The 17,150-nt window shown below is 46.1% G+C and overlaps 1 protein-coding gene across 1 annotated transcript in view; it reads left to right on the top strand.

Moving 5' to 3' along the window:
• TVP23A (trans-golgi network vesicle protein 23 homolog A) overlaps positions 1–17,150 on the top strand; it is a 37,369-nt gene that overhangs the window by 799 nt on the left and 19,420 nt on the right. The gene's annotated exons all lie outside the window — the stretch shown is intronic.

Below are 17,150 nucleotides of genomic sequence, written 5' to 3'. Positions count from 1 at the left end.
GAGTGTTCCAAGCAGAAGAATAGCAGGTACAAAGGCCCCGAGGCTGTGTTGGAAGGGCAGAGAAAGGCCCCTGTGTCTGGAGGCTGGTGGGGAAAGGGAGAGGGGTTGGCAGGGAGGCTGGAGAGCTGGGCGAGAGCTTCCGTTTTTATTTTAATCCTTGCTTCAATGCCAGACAGACCTAGCATCCTGGGTTGAGTCCCTTACCTTCCAGAGACCTTCCACAACCCAGAAGGCAGCAGGACCAGGGTGTGAGGAATGACCCACAGACACCGTTGCTGTTGACCTGGGTGGCCACCGCAGCTAGAAACGCATGCCTCAGGTACCCTTACCACCTCGCCTTCACACCCTCTGAGCCAGCAGGGTGGGGGTCTCTCCCCTAAACACCCTTCCTTTCCAGCTCTCTGACCCAAATCCGATACACCCCACATTGGAATATGACCCTATGAGTGTCCTAGGGCTGCCGTTACAGATGACTCTAAAATCGTTGGCCTAGAAACAGCAGAAATTTATCCTTCCACGGTATTCCGAGCAAAAGATTCACAACAGCCCCCTTTGGGTTTTGAAAACGAAAGACAACTTTATTATTACTATAGAAACCTAATAGCGCCAGGAGAGGAAAGGAATCTACCCACAGATGAAGGTAATAGTAGGCAATAAATTAGAATAAGGCAGAAGTTAAATCAAATCAGGCTCTTAGAGCTTCTAGCCTCACCAACTGGGGGAGCCCTGCGGAGACAGCCGGACTGGAGTCCCAAGTGAGAGGCTTCCTACCCTTGCTGAGCCTTCCAGCCGACCATTCCCATAAAGGCCATTACTTATAGGGCAAATGACAGGGTTTGGAATTGAGTCTTTGTCTGCCTATCTGCAGTTGGAGTGAACTGCATTTCCGTGTTACCATGTTTCTATATTTTTAAGGAGCCTGAGCTATGCGTGTCTGCCTCCCCTCCTGGATTCTGGATTCCATTTGGGGGGGACACAGCCCAGCCTGGACCAGGAGGGGAGGTGTGACAAGATTCATAGCCCTTGGCGCCCAGGACAGAAGGGCCAGTTCTGAGCTGGAGGCCAGATCAGGTATTGGAAACAACCAGGCCCCTGAGATCATTCTTGCAGCGCGAGTTCTCCCGAACATCATTCTGTAGCCTGCCTGCTTGCTTCTGTGCAGGTCCAGGAGCGGGGTAATACGGGATAAATCACAGAAACGTCTTTCTGTTTAGAACGCACAATTCTGGAGGCCAGAAGTCCAAAATCAGTTTCACTGGGACAAAAGAAAAAAAGGCATCAGCAGGGCCACACCCTGCTCGAGGCTGTAGGGGAAGATCCATCCGTCCCTTGCCTTTCCCAGCTTCCCGTGGATGCTGGCTGGGGCCCCTCCCCCATCTTCAAGGCCAGCGTCATAGCATCTTGGAATTTCTCTGTCCTGTCTTCACGTTGCATTGTCTCTGTCAATGTCCCGGTCTTCCTCTGCTAGGTTTGCTTGTGAGTGCATTTAGGACCCATCCGGATAATCTGGGATAATCACCCCATCTCAAGATCTCAAGATCTTAAGATCCTTCACTGCATGGGATATGCAGAGTCCCTTTTGCCATATAAAGTGACATTCACAGGTTCCAGGGGTTAGGCCTTGGATATTTTGAGGGGCCATTATTCAGTCTGCTGTAATGACCAGTGAATGTCCTTGTAAGGCACTGTAAGAGAACTGAAATCGTGGGGGAAAATCTTACAGAACATCTGGGCTCCTTAAATGCTCCACTCTAGATTGTGGTCGGGGGACACACACTATACAGGACATGCACCCTTCCTTTATGGAACTATCCTATCCAGAGCAGGGATGGCCAAACTCAACACTACCAATATTTTGGGCCAGGTGATTCTTTGCTGTGAAGGTTATCCTGGGCATTTTAGGACCAGATGCCAGGACCGCCTCACCAGTAATGAATCCAGACTCTGCCAGGTGTCCCCTGGGCATTGGAAGAAACTTGCCTCTAGTTGAAAATTGTTGGTATGGGGGTAGTGGGTGTAGGTGTGTCCATGGCTCTCATGACTCAGTGTTTTACATGCTGTGATTGAACAAAGTTTGGGCACTTGTCCTGCGTAGGGGAGAAGTGACAGCTGAGATCCAAAGAATGAGTAGGAGTTAGCCAAGCCAGGAAGGCAGGAAGGGTATGATGTGCAAAGATTTAGAGGGGAAAGCACAACTTTAGGGAGATGAGAGTGGTTCATTGTGGCCAGGGATGCTGGGGAGTGGTCTGAGCAGAGGCTGGGGCCAGACCCCGAAGGGATCGCAAGCAAAGCTGTAGAGTTCTGCTGTCCACTAGAACTTTCTGTGAGGATGGGAGTGTGCTATACTTGCGCTAGCCAATATGGTAGCCACCAGCCATGTGTGGCTCTTGAGCATTGATACGTGATGAGTGTGAACTTGGGCAGAACTTGGGATATCGAACTCAAATAGCCACATGCGGCTACCATATTGGACAGGGCAGTTCGAGAGTCCGCTCAGTGCAGGAGAGTTTTGTGTGGGGCAGTGACAGGATCAGATCTGCAGGACAGAGAATGGATGGTGACAGCAGATGGAAGCAAGGAGGAGAAGCTGGGAGCTTGGACCATGGTGCTGGTAGGGGTGCTAGAGAGAAGTGGGGACGCCTAGAGGCACATAGAGGATAGAATCTGCTGGCCTTGGTGATGGTCGATATGTGGGGTGGGGACAGGGACAGACAAGGGTGATGGCCAAGTTTCTGGCCCAGTGATCCCAGCAAAGGAGTCAGCATGTTGGGTTCAGGAGGTCGCTGTTGGGTTGTGCTGGGATGTCTAATTGGCAGATTTGGTGGGCAGCTGGGGAGAGAGGCTGAGAGCTCAGGGGATCTTCTGGGCTGCATTCCGAGGCCTGGGAGGCAGTAGCTCCCAGACCCATGTGTGTCTCAGAGCCACCTGTTCCAGAACTCTCCCGGGCACAGCCCTGCACCTCCTTAACCAGATCCCCAGGAGATGGGCCTGGGAGTGTACATTTATTGATTTTTAATTTTTTTAAATTTTTACTAATTATTTTTACTAACATATAATGTATTATTTGCCCCAGGGGTGCAGGTCTGTGAATCATCAGGCTTACACATTTCATAGCACTCACCATATCACATACCCTCCCCAATGTCCATAACCCAATCCCCCCTCTCCACATCCCCCTCCCCACAGTAACCTTCAGTTTGTTTTGTGAGATGTCTCTTTCCCGATCCCATCTTGTTTCATTTTTTTCCTTCCCTAACCCCAAACCCCCCACCCTGCCTCTCAAATTCCTCATATCAGAGAGATCATATGATAATTGTCTTTCTTTGCTGGACTTATTTCACTCAGCATAATACCCTCTAGTTCCATTCATGTTGTTGCAAATGGCAAGATTTCATTTCTTTTGATGGCTGCATAGTATTCCAGTGTGTATATACCACATGTTCTTTTTTTTTTTTTTTTAAAGATTTTATTTATTTATTTGACAGAGAGAGCACAAGCAGGCAGAGAGGCAGGCAGAGAGAGAGGAGGAAGCAGGCTCCCTGCTGAGCAGAGAGCCTGATGCGGGGCTCGATCCCAGGACCCTGAGATCATGACCTGAGCCGAAGGCAGCGGCTTAACCACTGAGCCACCCAGGCGCCCCTATACCACATGTTCTTTATCCATTCATCTGTTGATGGACATCTAGGTTCTCTCCATAGTTTGGCTGTTGTGGACATTGCTGCTATGAACATTCGGGAGCACGTGCCCCTTCAGATCACTACATTTGTATCTTTAGGGTAAATACCCAGTAGTGCTATTGCTGGGTCCCAGGGTAGCTCTATTTTCAATTTTTTGAGGAACATCCATGCTATTTTCCAGAGTAGCTGTACCAGCTTTTATTCCCACCAACAGTGTAGGAGGGTTCCCCTTTCTCCACATCCTTGACAACACCTGTCATTTCCTGACTTGTTAATTTTAGCCATTCTGACTGGCGTGAGGTGGTATCTCATTGTGGTTTTGATTTGTATTTCCCTGATGCTGAGTGATGTGAAGCACTTTTTCATGTGTCTATTGGCCATCTGGATGTCTTCTTTGCAGAAATGTCTGTTCATGACTTCTGCCCATTTCTTGATTGGATTATTTGTTCTTTGGGTGTTGAGTTTGATAAGTTCTTTATAGATTTTGGATACTAGCCCTGTATCTGATATGTCATTTGCGAATATCTTCTCCCATTCTGTCAGTTGTCTTTTGGTTTTGTTGGCTGTTTCCTTTGCTGTGCAGAAGTTTTGATCTTGATGAAGTCCCGATAGTTCATTTTTGCCATTGCTTCTCTTGCCTTTGGCAGGGTTTCTTAGGAAGAAGTTGCTGCAGCTGGGGTCGAAGAGATTGCTGCCCGTGTTCTCCTCAAGGATTTCTGTTATAAAGGATTGCCACCCCAGCTTTCTTTTGATGTTCATTAGCATGGTAAATAGTTTTCCACCCCCTCACTTTAAATCTGGGGGTGTTTTGGGGTCTAAAATGAGTTTCTTGTAGACAGCATATTGATTTTTTTTTTAATCCATTCTGCTACCCTTTGTCTTTTGATTGGGGCATTTAGCCCATTTACATCCAGGGTAACTATTGAGAGATATGAATTTAGTGCCATTGTATTGCCTGTAAGGTGACTGTTACTGTATGTTGTCTCTGTTCCTTTCTGGTCTACTACTTTTAGGCTCTCTCTTTGCTTAGAGGACCCCTTTCAATATTTCCTGTTGGGCTGGTTTGGTGTTTGTAAATTCTATTAATTTTTGTTTATCCTGGAAGCTTTTTATCTCTTCATCTATTTTCAGGATAGCCTAGCTGGATATAGTATTCTTGGGTGCATGTTTTTCTCATTTAGTGCTCTGAATATATCATGCCAGTCCTTTCTGACCTGCCAGGTCTCTGTGGATAAGTCTGCTGTCAATCTATTATTTCTACCATTGTATGTTACAGACTTGTCCTGAGCCGCTTTCAGGATTTTCTCTTAAGACTTATAAGTTTTACTTTTAGATGACGGGTTGTGGACCTATTTTTATTGATTTTGAGGGGGGTTCTCTGCGCTTCCTGGATTTTGATGCTTGTTCCCTTTGTCATATTAGGGAAATTCTCTATTATAATTTGCTCCAATATACCTTCTGTCCCCCTCTCTCTTTCTTCTTCTGCTGGGATCCCAATTATCCTAGTATTGTTTCATCTTATGGTATCACTTATCTCTCGAATTCTCCCCTCATGGTCCAGTAGTTGTTTGTCTCTCTTTTGCTCAGCTTCTTTATTCTCCATCATTTGGTCTTCTATGTTACTAATTCTCTCTTCTGCTTCATTTATCCTAGCAGTAAGAACCTCCATTTTTGATTGCACCTCATTAATAGCTTTTTTGATTTCATATTGGTTAGATTTTAGTTCTTTTATTTCTCCAGAAAGGGCTTTTATTTCTCCAGACAATGTTTCTCTAATATCTTCCATGCCTTTCTTGAGCCCAGCTGGCACCTTGAGAATCATCATTCTGAACTGTAGCTCTGACATTACCAATGTCTGTATTGATTATATCCCTAGACTTCAGTACTGCCTCTTGTTCTTTTTTTTTCTGATGTGTTTTTCTGGCTTGTCATTTTATCCAGATAAGAATATATGAATGAGAGAATAAAATACTAAATGGGTGGCAAAGACCCCAGAAAAATGTACACTAACCAAATCAGAAGAGACTGAAAACCGGGGGGAGAAGGGGAAAAAAAAGAAATAAAAATTAAATATATATATATTTAATTTTTATTATATATATATTATATAGTTACATATATTATATATAATATATATTTAATTTTTATTTCTTTTTCCATATATATATATGACTGATGAATAGAACAGAGCCACCCTCTTGAATTTGGGTGTAGTTTGGTCTCAGAAGATACTACCTCCCAAGTTTTAAAGAAAGAAAACTTATATATATATACAACAATAAGGATAAACACCATGAAGGGTTTGAATAGGACTGTAAAGATAAAAAAATTTTTTAAGAAATTCTAAAAAAGGATAAAAAGGAATTGTTAATATAAATTGGTTGGAAAAAGAGAAAAAGAAGGAGGAGAGAATTTAATTGGGCTGGAGACTAGAACAGCGGGATGTGCTAGATTTAGGGTATATTTTGATCTATTAGAAGAAATTGTATCCCAAAACGTTAAAGAGAAAAAAACCTATATGTATATAAAAAATAAGGTTAAATACAATGAAGGGATAAAATATGGCTATAATAATGAAGATTTAGTAAGTTTTTTTTTTTTAACGTATTGTTAAGGGGGCGCCTGGGTGGCTAAGTGGGCTGGGATCGAGCCCCACATTAGGCTCTCTGCTCAGCGGGGAACCTGCTTCCCTCTCTCTCTCTGTCTGCCTTTCTGCTTACTTGTGATCTCTGTCAAATAAAAAAATAAAAAATCTTAAAAAAAAACCTAGTTGGAAATAATAAACTAGTTGGAAAACTAGTTGGAAATAAACTAGTTGGAAAATGTTAAAAGAGGAAAGAGGAAAAATTAAAGAAATAGAATAAGAAAAAAAATAAAATAAAAAAAATAACTTTGCAAGACTAAAGAATCATGGGGAAATAGCCATGAATTCTCAGTGTTACTTTCCCCTAGCTCTGGAATTCTGCAGTTCTCGTTAGTGGGTAAACTTGCTCTTGGCTGGATGTTTTTGCTGATCTTCTGGGGTGGGGGCCTGTTGCAGTGATTCTTAAATGTCTTTGCCCGAGGTGGAATTACACCATCCTTGCCAGGGGCCAGGCTAAGTAATCTGCTCGAGTTTGTGCTCTGGAGCTTTTTTTCCCTGAACGCTTTCCGTACCACTTTGGAAGGCGGGAATGAAAATGGCAGTCTTCCATTCTCCAGCCCTGTCGGAGCCGAGAGCTCAGGCCCCACTCTTCAGTGCGCGCTCAGAGAAAAGCAGTCAATCCGTCCCGTCTCCCTGGTCTCTGGCCACACTCTGAGCTCCCCCGGCCTGCTCTGGCACACAGCCCCATTTGGAGTCTCCAAACCCTAGCTGATTCCTGTAGCACACTCCCGCAACCTTCTCCCAGAAGAGGAAGGGGGTGTCTCCCCAGATCTGCCACTTGTGGGGTCCCTGCCTGAAGAGCAGTGGCTTGTGCCTTGGATCACGGTTTAAGGGAACCCCAAGCTGAGAGACCCCCTCCTTGGCTCCGTCTCTGTAGCTGGCTTCCCCACTCTCATACTGTAAGGGCCTATTTAGCCAGAGCAACTCCATCCTGACCCTGCCCCCCACCCCTCTTCAGGGGACAGACTTAAAAACAAGTCTCGGAAACCAGTCCCAGGTAACAAAGCCCAAATACAAGGGCGGGTCAGGCCAGGTAGAGGTATCTAGTCGGTGGGGGTGCATACTGTCTCCCTAACTACCAAGGAGTATGGGCCCTGCCCTTTGGGTGCCAGTTCTGACCAAGGTGATAGGCTAATTCATATATCTACTATAGGGTAAATTGTAATTCAATTGGTCACTTATGTGTGACCTAGCAGGACTGTGCAGCTTTCTCTGTGTTACAATCTCATTGGTCATCTGTGCGTGGCCAGGCCCAACCACATGGCCCTTGCCCTTAAAAGCTAGTCTGTAAAGAAGAGAGGGGTTGCCTCTTTGCAAGAGACGGCCCTGGCCGGTCAGTTTGATTCTCGATGCTTGGTGCGAAATAAAGCTTTGCTTGACCTTTGCTTTGTATCAGTCTCGCTCCTTTGACCATGGACCCATTTTTGGGGGACCCAGCCGTACCTGGGAACTCTGCCACACTCAGACATCCCTGATCTTTCTGTCACCCCATGGGACCTGAGACCTCATTATCCCCATGAGGGTACCACCCCTGCTTAGCCTCTGGAGCGACGTCCCTCCGTGGAGCAGAATTCGAACATTTCTGATTTTGTGTTCCGCTGCTCCGCGGCTTGCTGGGAGCCAGCCCCTCCCCTGCGGTCTGTCTTCCCTTTGCCTGGGATTCACTTCTCTGCACGTCCTACCTTCCAGAAAGTGGTCGCTTTTCTGTTCCTAGAATTGCTGCTCTTCCTCTTCTCTTCTCCTCTTCTATCTCCTGTTGAGTTTGTAGGTGTTTGGAATGGTTTTATAACTGTCTAGCTGAACTCGTGGGACCCAATTTCATTTCAGTCTGCTACTCCTCTGCCATCTTGCTTCCTCCCATCCAGGAGTGTGCATTTAAAATAGCATCTTTCCTTGGCTCTGATGCTCAAGAATGTACATATGGCTCAACAATCCTGAGGATAAATAAGGCCCCCTCCCCTGGGAAAGCAGAATATAAAGGGAGTTCTTTTTTTTTTTTTTAAGATTTTTTATTTATTTATCAGAGAGAGAGGAGGGGAGAGAGTGAGCACAACAGGCAGACAGAGGCAGAGGGAGAAGCAGCTCTCTGCCGAGCAAGGAGCCCGATGTGGGACTCGATCCCAGGACACTGGGATCATGACCTGAGCCAAAGGCAGCTGCTTAACCAACTGAGCCACCCAGGCGTCCCATAAAGGGGGTTCTTAATGAGCTCGATGGAGGGGCTCCAGGAGGTCCAGGAACCCTCTGGAAACTATTCTCTAAGTCTCATATGTGTGTGCCGTTGGGAAAAGGACTCTATTAGGCCCATGATCTAAAAAAGTTAAGGCCCACTAGTATAGGGCCAGAATTACTATTTGGGAATTCCTATTGAAATGGGTGCAGATTGACTCTTAAGGGAGATGGTATGAGAGAAGGGTCATCTGACAGGAGTCTGGCATCTTGGAGCCCCCTCTCCTTTTACCATCAGCTTGCTTTGTGGTTTTAGAAAGGTCATCTTGCCTTGCTGAGCCTTGATTAGCCTGTCTATAAGATGGGGATAATGGTACCAACTTGATCTCACCACGTGGTTGTTACTGCAACTTGTTCAGCAAATATTTATTTCGCATCTTCTGGGTACCAGGTGCTGGGCTAAGCCCTGGGACAGAGACCAGAGCTGGTCGTCTTCTTCCTGTCCCCAGTTCTAGGTCAGCGAGATGTAGCAGTAGCTTTCAGGGAGGGCACCTGGCAGGATCAGGGCAATATCACGTGTGCCCCAGGACACTTGGGTAGGTATCAGAGCTGTTAGCTATGCTGTGTGTGCGTGTGTGTGTGTTCCCCACTGGCTATCTTTTCCTATTTCCTTTTTCTTTATTTTGTTTTGTTTTATCATGGGAAATACCCAAACCCAAAAGTTACCAGTGTATCCACTCGTAAGTTCCACAGCATTGAATATATTCATTTTGTTGTGAAATAGATCAGCAGAACTTTCTCATTTGGCAAATCTGAAACTCTGTACCCATGAAACATGAAATAACTCTCCATTTCCCCCACTGCAGCCCCTGGCAGCCAGCATTCTTCTTTCTGTCCCGGTGAACTGTTGATGTTTCATAAAAGTGGAATCATATAGGTTTTGTGCCTGGCTTATTTCCGTTCACCTGATGTCCTTGAGGTTCATCCACATTTTAGCAGGTGCTAGAGTTTCCTTCCTGTTTAAAGAATGAGTAATAGTCCATTGTACAGATAGACCACAGTGTGTCCTTCCAGTTGTCTGTCGGTGGACACTGGCTGGCTTCCACGTTGAGCTCATGTGACTAGTACTCCAAGGAACATGAATGTGCAAATCTATCTTCAGGACCCTGGTTTCAATGCATGGCATTGAACCTATGGCAATACGGGTTTTAATTTTTTGAGGAGTTTCCATTCCATTGTCCATAACACTTGTCCCATTTTGTAGTTCTGCCAGCGACGTGCAGGGCTCTCATTTCTCCCCATCCCCCCCAGCACTTGTTATTCCCTGTTTTCTCATAGGATCCGTGCTGATGGATATGAGGTGTTCTTTCTTCATAGTGTCTATTGATGTTTCCCTGATGATTGTTGGTGGTGAGTGTCTTCTTATGCGCTTGTTGGCCATTTGTATGTCTTCTTTCAAGAAATGTCCATCCAAGTCCTTTGCCCATTTTTAAAAATCAAGGTATTGGATTTTTTGCTGTTGAGTTGTAGAACTTCTTTATATATGCTGCATATTAACCCTTTACGAGAACGCAACCTATTCCATAGGTTACCTTTCCTCTGCTGATTATATCCTTTGATACATGAAAGTGTCTTAGTTTGACGTAGTTCTGTTTGCCTATTTATACTTTAGTTGTTGCTTTCGGTGCCATATTGTGTTGTGTGTATTTTAAATTTGAATATAGCTCATATACCCTAAGCCACCCTTTCCAAGAATGCAAGCTCAGTGTGGTTTTTAGTGTATTAACAGGGTTGTGCAACCATGACCACTATCCAGTTCCAGAATTTTTTCATCGCCCCAGATGGAAACCCTGTGCGCATTCAGCAGTCACTTTTCCCGCGTGCCCCTCCCCCAGCACCCTGGCAACCACCAATCTACTTTCTGTTCCGATGAATTTCCTTGCTCTGGACATTTCATAGAGATGGAATCACACCTCATGTGGCCCTTTGTTTGGTTTCTTTCACTGAGCATCACGTTCTCTAAGTTTGTGTTTTGAAATTTCTTCATTCTGTTTTATGGCTGGATAGTATCTCATCATATGGCTAGAGCAATTTATTTATCCCCTTGTAGTTGATGGACATCTGCATTATTTCTGCTTTTTGGTTCTTATGAGAAGTGTTGCCGTGAACGTCCTTTTACAATTTTTTCTGTGAGCGTATGTTTCCAGTTCTCTTGGGCAGGAGGGAAGTTGCTGAGCCATAGAATAAACTGTCTTTTCGCCATGCTGTGCTGCGGACCAACTTGGAGTGAGTACTCTGGGCTCCCAGCTGCTTCGGGAGAGCCTGGACTCAAGATCAGACAGACCCAAGTTTGGATCTTGGTTTCACCATTCTCTAGCCAACTAACTTGGTTAAGGGTTCACTTTGGCCGACAGCCTCACAAAACACAATAGGTGTTCAGTTAAAACTACGTCAATTCACCCATCCTATGGAAGGACGTGAGGCACCGCGTCTTCCTCTCATCGCGAGATCCAGCTACCATACATACACACAGTTCCCTGTGCTCTGCCACCTACATGGGCCATGTTAGGGTATGTCCTACCAACCTTTTCTGTGATTCTGTTCTCTGAGGTCCAGTTCTTCCAACCCAGGGCAGTGCCACACTCTGAGTGGGCAGAGGCCACACTGCTGTGGGAGACCTAGATCATTCCCAGGTAGGCCTGATGTTAACCCTGTACTCTTGATGTTGGCTTTGAACGAGTCAGAATACCTTCCAAATCCCCCATTTTCTCATCTGTAAAATGGGGATAATGTTTGCTCCATCGTAAGGTTGCCAAAAGAGGACTAGAGGAGGTACCAAATGTATTGAACCAGCTGAGTGGGATCCCCTGACACCTTGTAGGGGCTTCATAAACGGTATCTCGTACCTGCCTTCTTGTGACTCCTGTGTCCTGCTCATGTGGGCAGGGCCAGGGAGGAGGCACGTCCTCAGTCGGAACAGGATGTCATCTATCACTTGAGACTCTCACACGGGAGACCGAGACTCTATCCTCTTGAAAGTTATGTGTATACTTTCAAGGCCCTGTCTTCACAAAATTCATTTAGACCCAAAGGTCATGGGGTGCAGGGGCGTTCCCCCGAAGTAGGCTGGTTTCTTCTTGCTGCAGATAGCGTTCTTAGGTCTGATTTTGAGCTTAACGGTCACGATGGGCTGGTGGGTCTTCATCCAGGCCAGAATCGTGAATCGAGAAACTCCTTGTTCCTTGGTCCCAGATGCCCCAGGGCGTCACATGGGAGTGGGGTGGGGCAGGCCCTAAGGCAAAAACCACATGAAATCAGAACTACCCCCGCAAATCCCCAACTTGCCTGTCCAGCAGAATAACAGTTCTGTCTCTCAGGAAGTCTCCCACTGTCGCTTTATTGTCCCATGCTGGGTGCCAAAGTGGTTCCTCAGCTTGAGCCACAGATGAAATTGTTGGCCGCGTTGGAAGGGAAGTGATAGTGAATGGAAAAGGCTTAATCAGCAATAGCAAATACCTGACTAGCGCGTGCTCCATGTTACAACGGTCTGTTTCACGAATACTGCAAACCTGTGAAGGGGATATTATGATGTTTAGTGGTTTGAAGAGCCAATAGATTGATGGAGAGTCTTGCCCAAAGTCTCACTCACTTGAGTGACTTGCCCAAGGTCACACAGCTAGCAGGTAGCAGCATGAGGATTTGAATCCCAAGAGTCTGAATTTCTGCCTGGTGGGCCAGATGCTCACACAAGGAGGGACACTTAGGGATGAGTCGTGGGGATAGGATTTTTAAGGCTCCCATCTTATGCTTACGCGGGGGGAGTATTTGACCTTTTCCCCCTGTCTCCGGGAGTGCAGAATTGCTCCCCATTTTTAGAGCGGGTTTCCCTTTTTTTTTTTTTTTTTTTTTAAAGCAGCCTCCATGCCCAGCGCAGAGCCCAATGCACGACCCTGAAGTCCATCTGAGCTGAGATCAAAAGTTGGTTGTTTAACCGACTGAGCCACCCACGTGCCCCTTAGAGCAGGGTTTCTTAACTTCAGCACTAACTGATATTTAAGGCTTGGTAATTCTTTGTTGTGGGGCTGTCTCGTGCATTGTAGGAGTCTTATGATGGTAGCATTCACCTCCACCCCTGGTGACAACCAGAAAAGTCTCCAGACATGGTCAGATGTCTCCTAGGGGCAAAATCACCCATTGAGAATTCTGAGGAGATTACCCCCTCTCTCTGTGTGTGGGGTTAGGTTACAGGTAAGTTAAATTTGCATTCGAGGGGACTCTGAGAATTCCCAGCAATTCCCAGGGGGTAAGGAAGGAGCAGCGGGCAGATGACCACAGACAGAGCCTTGGTGGTCACCTGACATTCTCAGAAATCCAGACAGGAGCAGTTCCAGTCACTATGCAAACACACACACACACACACACACACACACACACACACACCATGCTCCAACATACTAATGAGAAGAATTTTGGGTGTTTTTTTGTTGTTATTCCAGGAAGTCTGTTGCCCACAATAAGTGAGTCTCCCTCCCCCCAGAACCCACCCCGTCCCCATTGACCTTGGGAAGGTTCTGCGGCTCCTCTCTCCACTCTGAAATCTATTTTAAAACATATAGAAATACAACACACAAACAGGTCCCAGCAAGAGCTGATTGTTTAATTTTGAGGAAGGTCCATGATTACCAAGGAAAAGAACCCACAGAATCAGGGAACTAGATGAATTTCAGTTCTCTTTGATTAGGGCACGGAATTACATGTTTTGAAATTAACTCCTTACATCTACAACGGCTTAACTTCCCCTTGTGTGTAGTTCTTGTTAACTTGAAATCGATTGCATAAGCCTTGTCTCCAATAAAGTCACCAAGAGGAGATTTCTGCTGAAGTGTGACCCACACAAGAAGGGAAGGCACTTGGGGACATAGGACTGGTTCCTTGATGGTTGGTACTGGATGGCAGGCTGACTGTGTGGACCCGTGATTAATTTATTTGCTCATTCATTCTGGAGTTGATGCTATTGACATTTGGGGAATATGTACTTTGTTGGCGAGGGCTGTCCCTCAGGATGTTGCAGGATTCTGAGCAGTCATCCTGGCATTACCCCCTAGATGGTAGCTGTCCCCCCGTGGTGACAACCAGAAATGTCTCCAGATATTGTTGGGGGCAGAGGCAAAATCACCTCCCCTTTGAGAACCACTGTTTTATTTGTGCCCTCATTTCATTTATTCATTAAATCAACACAAGTTCTCGGGACATCTGGGTGACTCAGTCGGCTAAGCGTCTGTCTTCGGCTCAGATTATGGGATCGAGTCCTGCATCAGGCTCTCTGCTCAGCGGGGAGCCTGCTTCTCCCTTTGCCTGCTTCTCCCCCTGCTTGTGCTTTCTCGGGCAAAGAAATAAATAAAATCTTTAAAAAAAAAATAAATCAACACAAATTTTCAAGACTTGTGAGCTGAACACTGTTCTGGGGGACACAGAGAAAACCAGCCAGGCCTAGTCCTGGCCTGCACGGAGCTGGCATTTTAATTAAGGAGAAGACAGTGAGCCGCTAAGTAAATATCTATAAACAAAGTAACTTCAGAGAGTGGTCAGCGCTAGGAAGGGGTATGTGAGGGAAGGGGGGCTCCTTTAGATGAGGGGGTATTTAGAGTTGTCCTCTGGGAAGAGGCACATTTGGACCCGAATTTGGAGGAGGACCCAGGTGAGGAAAGATGCACAGCAGGAGAGTTCTGGCAGGAAAACAGCAGGTGCAAAGGTCCAGAGGTAGGAGGTGTACTTTGGGGCTGGTGGAGCCAGGGTATAGGCAGAAAAAGCTGGTGGCCTGGGCTGGCTGAACACTGGGAATGCATCTGGGGACTTGGCACATTCTTCTGGATTGTTCATTTGTGGATGAGTAGGGAATGCTCCCATTGTCTCATGTGTGTATGTGCGCGTGTGTTTACTTTCTTTGGCTTTGGCACGGGGGGGCGTGTGTTGATACAAAGCTTAGCCGTAAATTCTTGTGAGTGATACTCATGATATTTTCTTAGTAAAGACCAATTCAATGAATTTGGGTTGGAACCGGAGGGGACCGGCCCCGGGGCAAGCCTTTCTCCAGCCCTGAGGAAATCCTCTTTACCAAGGGGCTCAGCCCTGCATGTCCCACCACCATAATCCTTCCTCAATCATTACAGGAGCGAGTCACTCTCAGGATGACTCAGACACGACCACAGATGGTGGTAACAGGTCCTTACAGTTTGCCTGCATTACCATACAGATGGGTGTCTCCCCTGGATTTTAAAATACCCTCGAATAAGAACTGCAAAGGGAGAGTCAGGATGCTGATTCCAAGCCTCAGACACACGATCTGAGGCCTGGGACGTATTTTAAATGAGTTTGAATTTAAATTGAAAAAAATTGGGAGAGGTCACATTACAAACCTGACTTGCTCAGAGAAGGTGCACCGAAGACAAAAGGCAGATGGCCGTCACCAGGGGATGCGGGGAGGATAGAATGAGGAAAAAGTGCCCGAAGGGGATGCGGGTTTTACTAGGGACTGGTGAGGGAGTTTTAGAACAGCAGTGTGAATTTCTAAGTGCCACTGAAATGTTTGCCTTAAAATAGTTACTTTTATAGGATGTGAATTTCACCTCAATACATTGGTGCCTATTTTTATTTTTTAAGACTTTATTTTTAAAAATTTAAAAAAGATTTTATTTTTTTATTTGACAGAGACCCAGCGAGAGAGGGAACACAAGCAGGGGAAGTGGGAAAGAGAGAAGCAGGCCTCCCGCTGGGCAGGGAGGCCGATATAGGGCTTGATCCCAAGACCCCGGGATTATGACCTGAGCCGAAGGCAGATGCTTAACTGACTGAGCCACCCAGGTGCCCTTTAAAGATTTTATTTTTTTATTTTTTTAAGATTTTATTTATTTATTTGACAGACAGAGATCACAAGTATGCAGAGAGGCAGGCAGAGAGAGAGGAAGGGAAGCAGAGAGCCCGATGCGATGCGGGGCTTGATCCCAGAACCCTGGGATCATGACCTGAGCTGAAGGCAGAGGCTTTAACCCACTGAGCCACCCAGGCACCTCTAAAGATTTTATTTTTAAAAGAAGTTTGAGTTCACAGCAAAACTGAGGAGAAGGTCCAGAGATATCCCCTATGTCCTCCTGCCCCTCCCCACGGCCTGGCCCATCTCACCACCCCCAGATATAACTTTTATTACAGTTGATGAACCTACATGGACGCGTCATGACCTAAAGTCTGCAGTTTACCTTACAGTTCACTCTGTACTGTGCATTCTCCTGAGGGTATCATAAAGACTGGCTTCAGTCCCCTAAAAATCCTCCGTGCTCCCTCTCTTCATCCCTCCCTCCTCACAACCCCCAGCAGCCACGGATCTTTTTCTTGTCTTTCTAGTTTTGCTTTTTCCAGAATGTTGTGAAGCTGGCATCCAGCCCTTTGAGTTTGGCTTTTTTCACTTAGTAAGATGCGATTAAATCATTGAAAACAAGAGACTGATAACTGGTTTCTTTGGGAAAACCAGGAGCTTTGGAGGGATGAGCTGAGTTTTGGACCTGCTCCCCTGTGGGGGAGACACTGAGGCAGGTTTTTCTGGATTGTTCATTTGGGGATGAGTAGGGAATGCTCCCATGGGCTCGTGTGTGTGTGTGTGTGTGTGTGTGTGTGTGTGTGTGTGTGTGTGTGTGTTGGGGGTTGTTGGTTGGAGGCCAACCACATAGCTATTGTTTGGAGAACTCCTTGCCAGGCGGTCCTCTCCACAGCACTGCTCCCAGCACGGCAGCAGGCTTCCCTCAGGTAGAGCGAGGGAGAGAGCAAGAGAAAGTAACTAAGATGGAAAGCCAAAGTGTCTTTTAGCCCATTCTCAAAAGTGACAGATGGTCAGGTCTTAGTGTATTGTATTAGTCATGCAGACCAGCCCTGGTTCGCCGTGGGAGGTGACGATACAAGGATGTGCACACCAGGAGGTTGAGGTCACTGGAGATCATCTCAGAGGCTGGCTACTGACAGAGCTCTGCCCAAGGAAGGGACAGATGCATGAGTGTCACAGGGTGCCCCTGTGCTCCCGGCACTGCTGTTAGGTAGATGTGATTATTCCCATTTTGCCGGTGGGGAAGCTGGACCAAGAAGTTTAAGTCACTTGTCTAAGGCCACACAGTAAATAGCAGAACTGAAATTCCCAAGGCAGTAATATGCTTCCTTGACTACTTAAAAAAATTATTATAGAGAGTTCCAAACACATGCCCAATAGAAGAAAATACTGAACCCCATGTACCCATCATGGCTTCATGATGGACTCACCACCGAGCTTTCATTTATACTGATTATTTTGAAGCAAACATCGTGCCACTTTAAACATATACTGATATGATATCTTGAAAAGAACTGTTTGTTGTATTTTTATTTTTTATTTCATTTTAGAGAGGGGGGTGGAGGGGGAGAGATGGATGGAGGGAGAGGGAGAATCCCAAATAGGCCCCACGCCCAGTGCAGAGCCCAATGCAGGGCTAGATCTCATGACCCTGAGATTATGACCTGAGCTGAAATCATGAGTGGGATGCTTAACCAATGGAGCCCCCCAGGCACCCCAAGAACTCAGTTTCAAAAGAAAATCCATAATAGCATTTTGTCACTTGAAAATAATGAATAATTCCCAAATA

This window comes from Neovison vison, chromosome 14 (assembly GCF_020171115.1).
Source record: "Neovison vison isolate M4711 chromosome 14, ASM_NN_V1, whole genome shotgun sequence".
Classification (NCBI taxonomy): domain Eukaryota; kingdom Metazoa; phylum Chordata; class Mammalia; order Carnivora; family Mustelidae; genus Neogale; species Neogale vison.
Note: the sequence above shows the minus strand (reverse complement) of the source record. Positions and strands in the feature narration are given on the sequence as shown.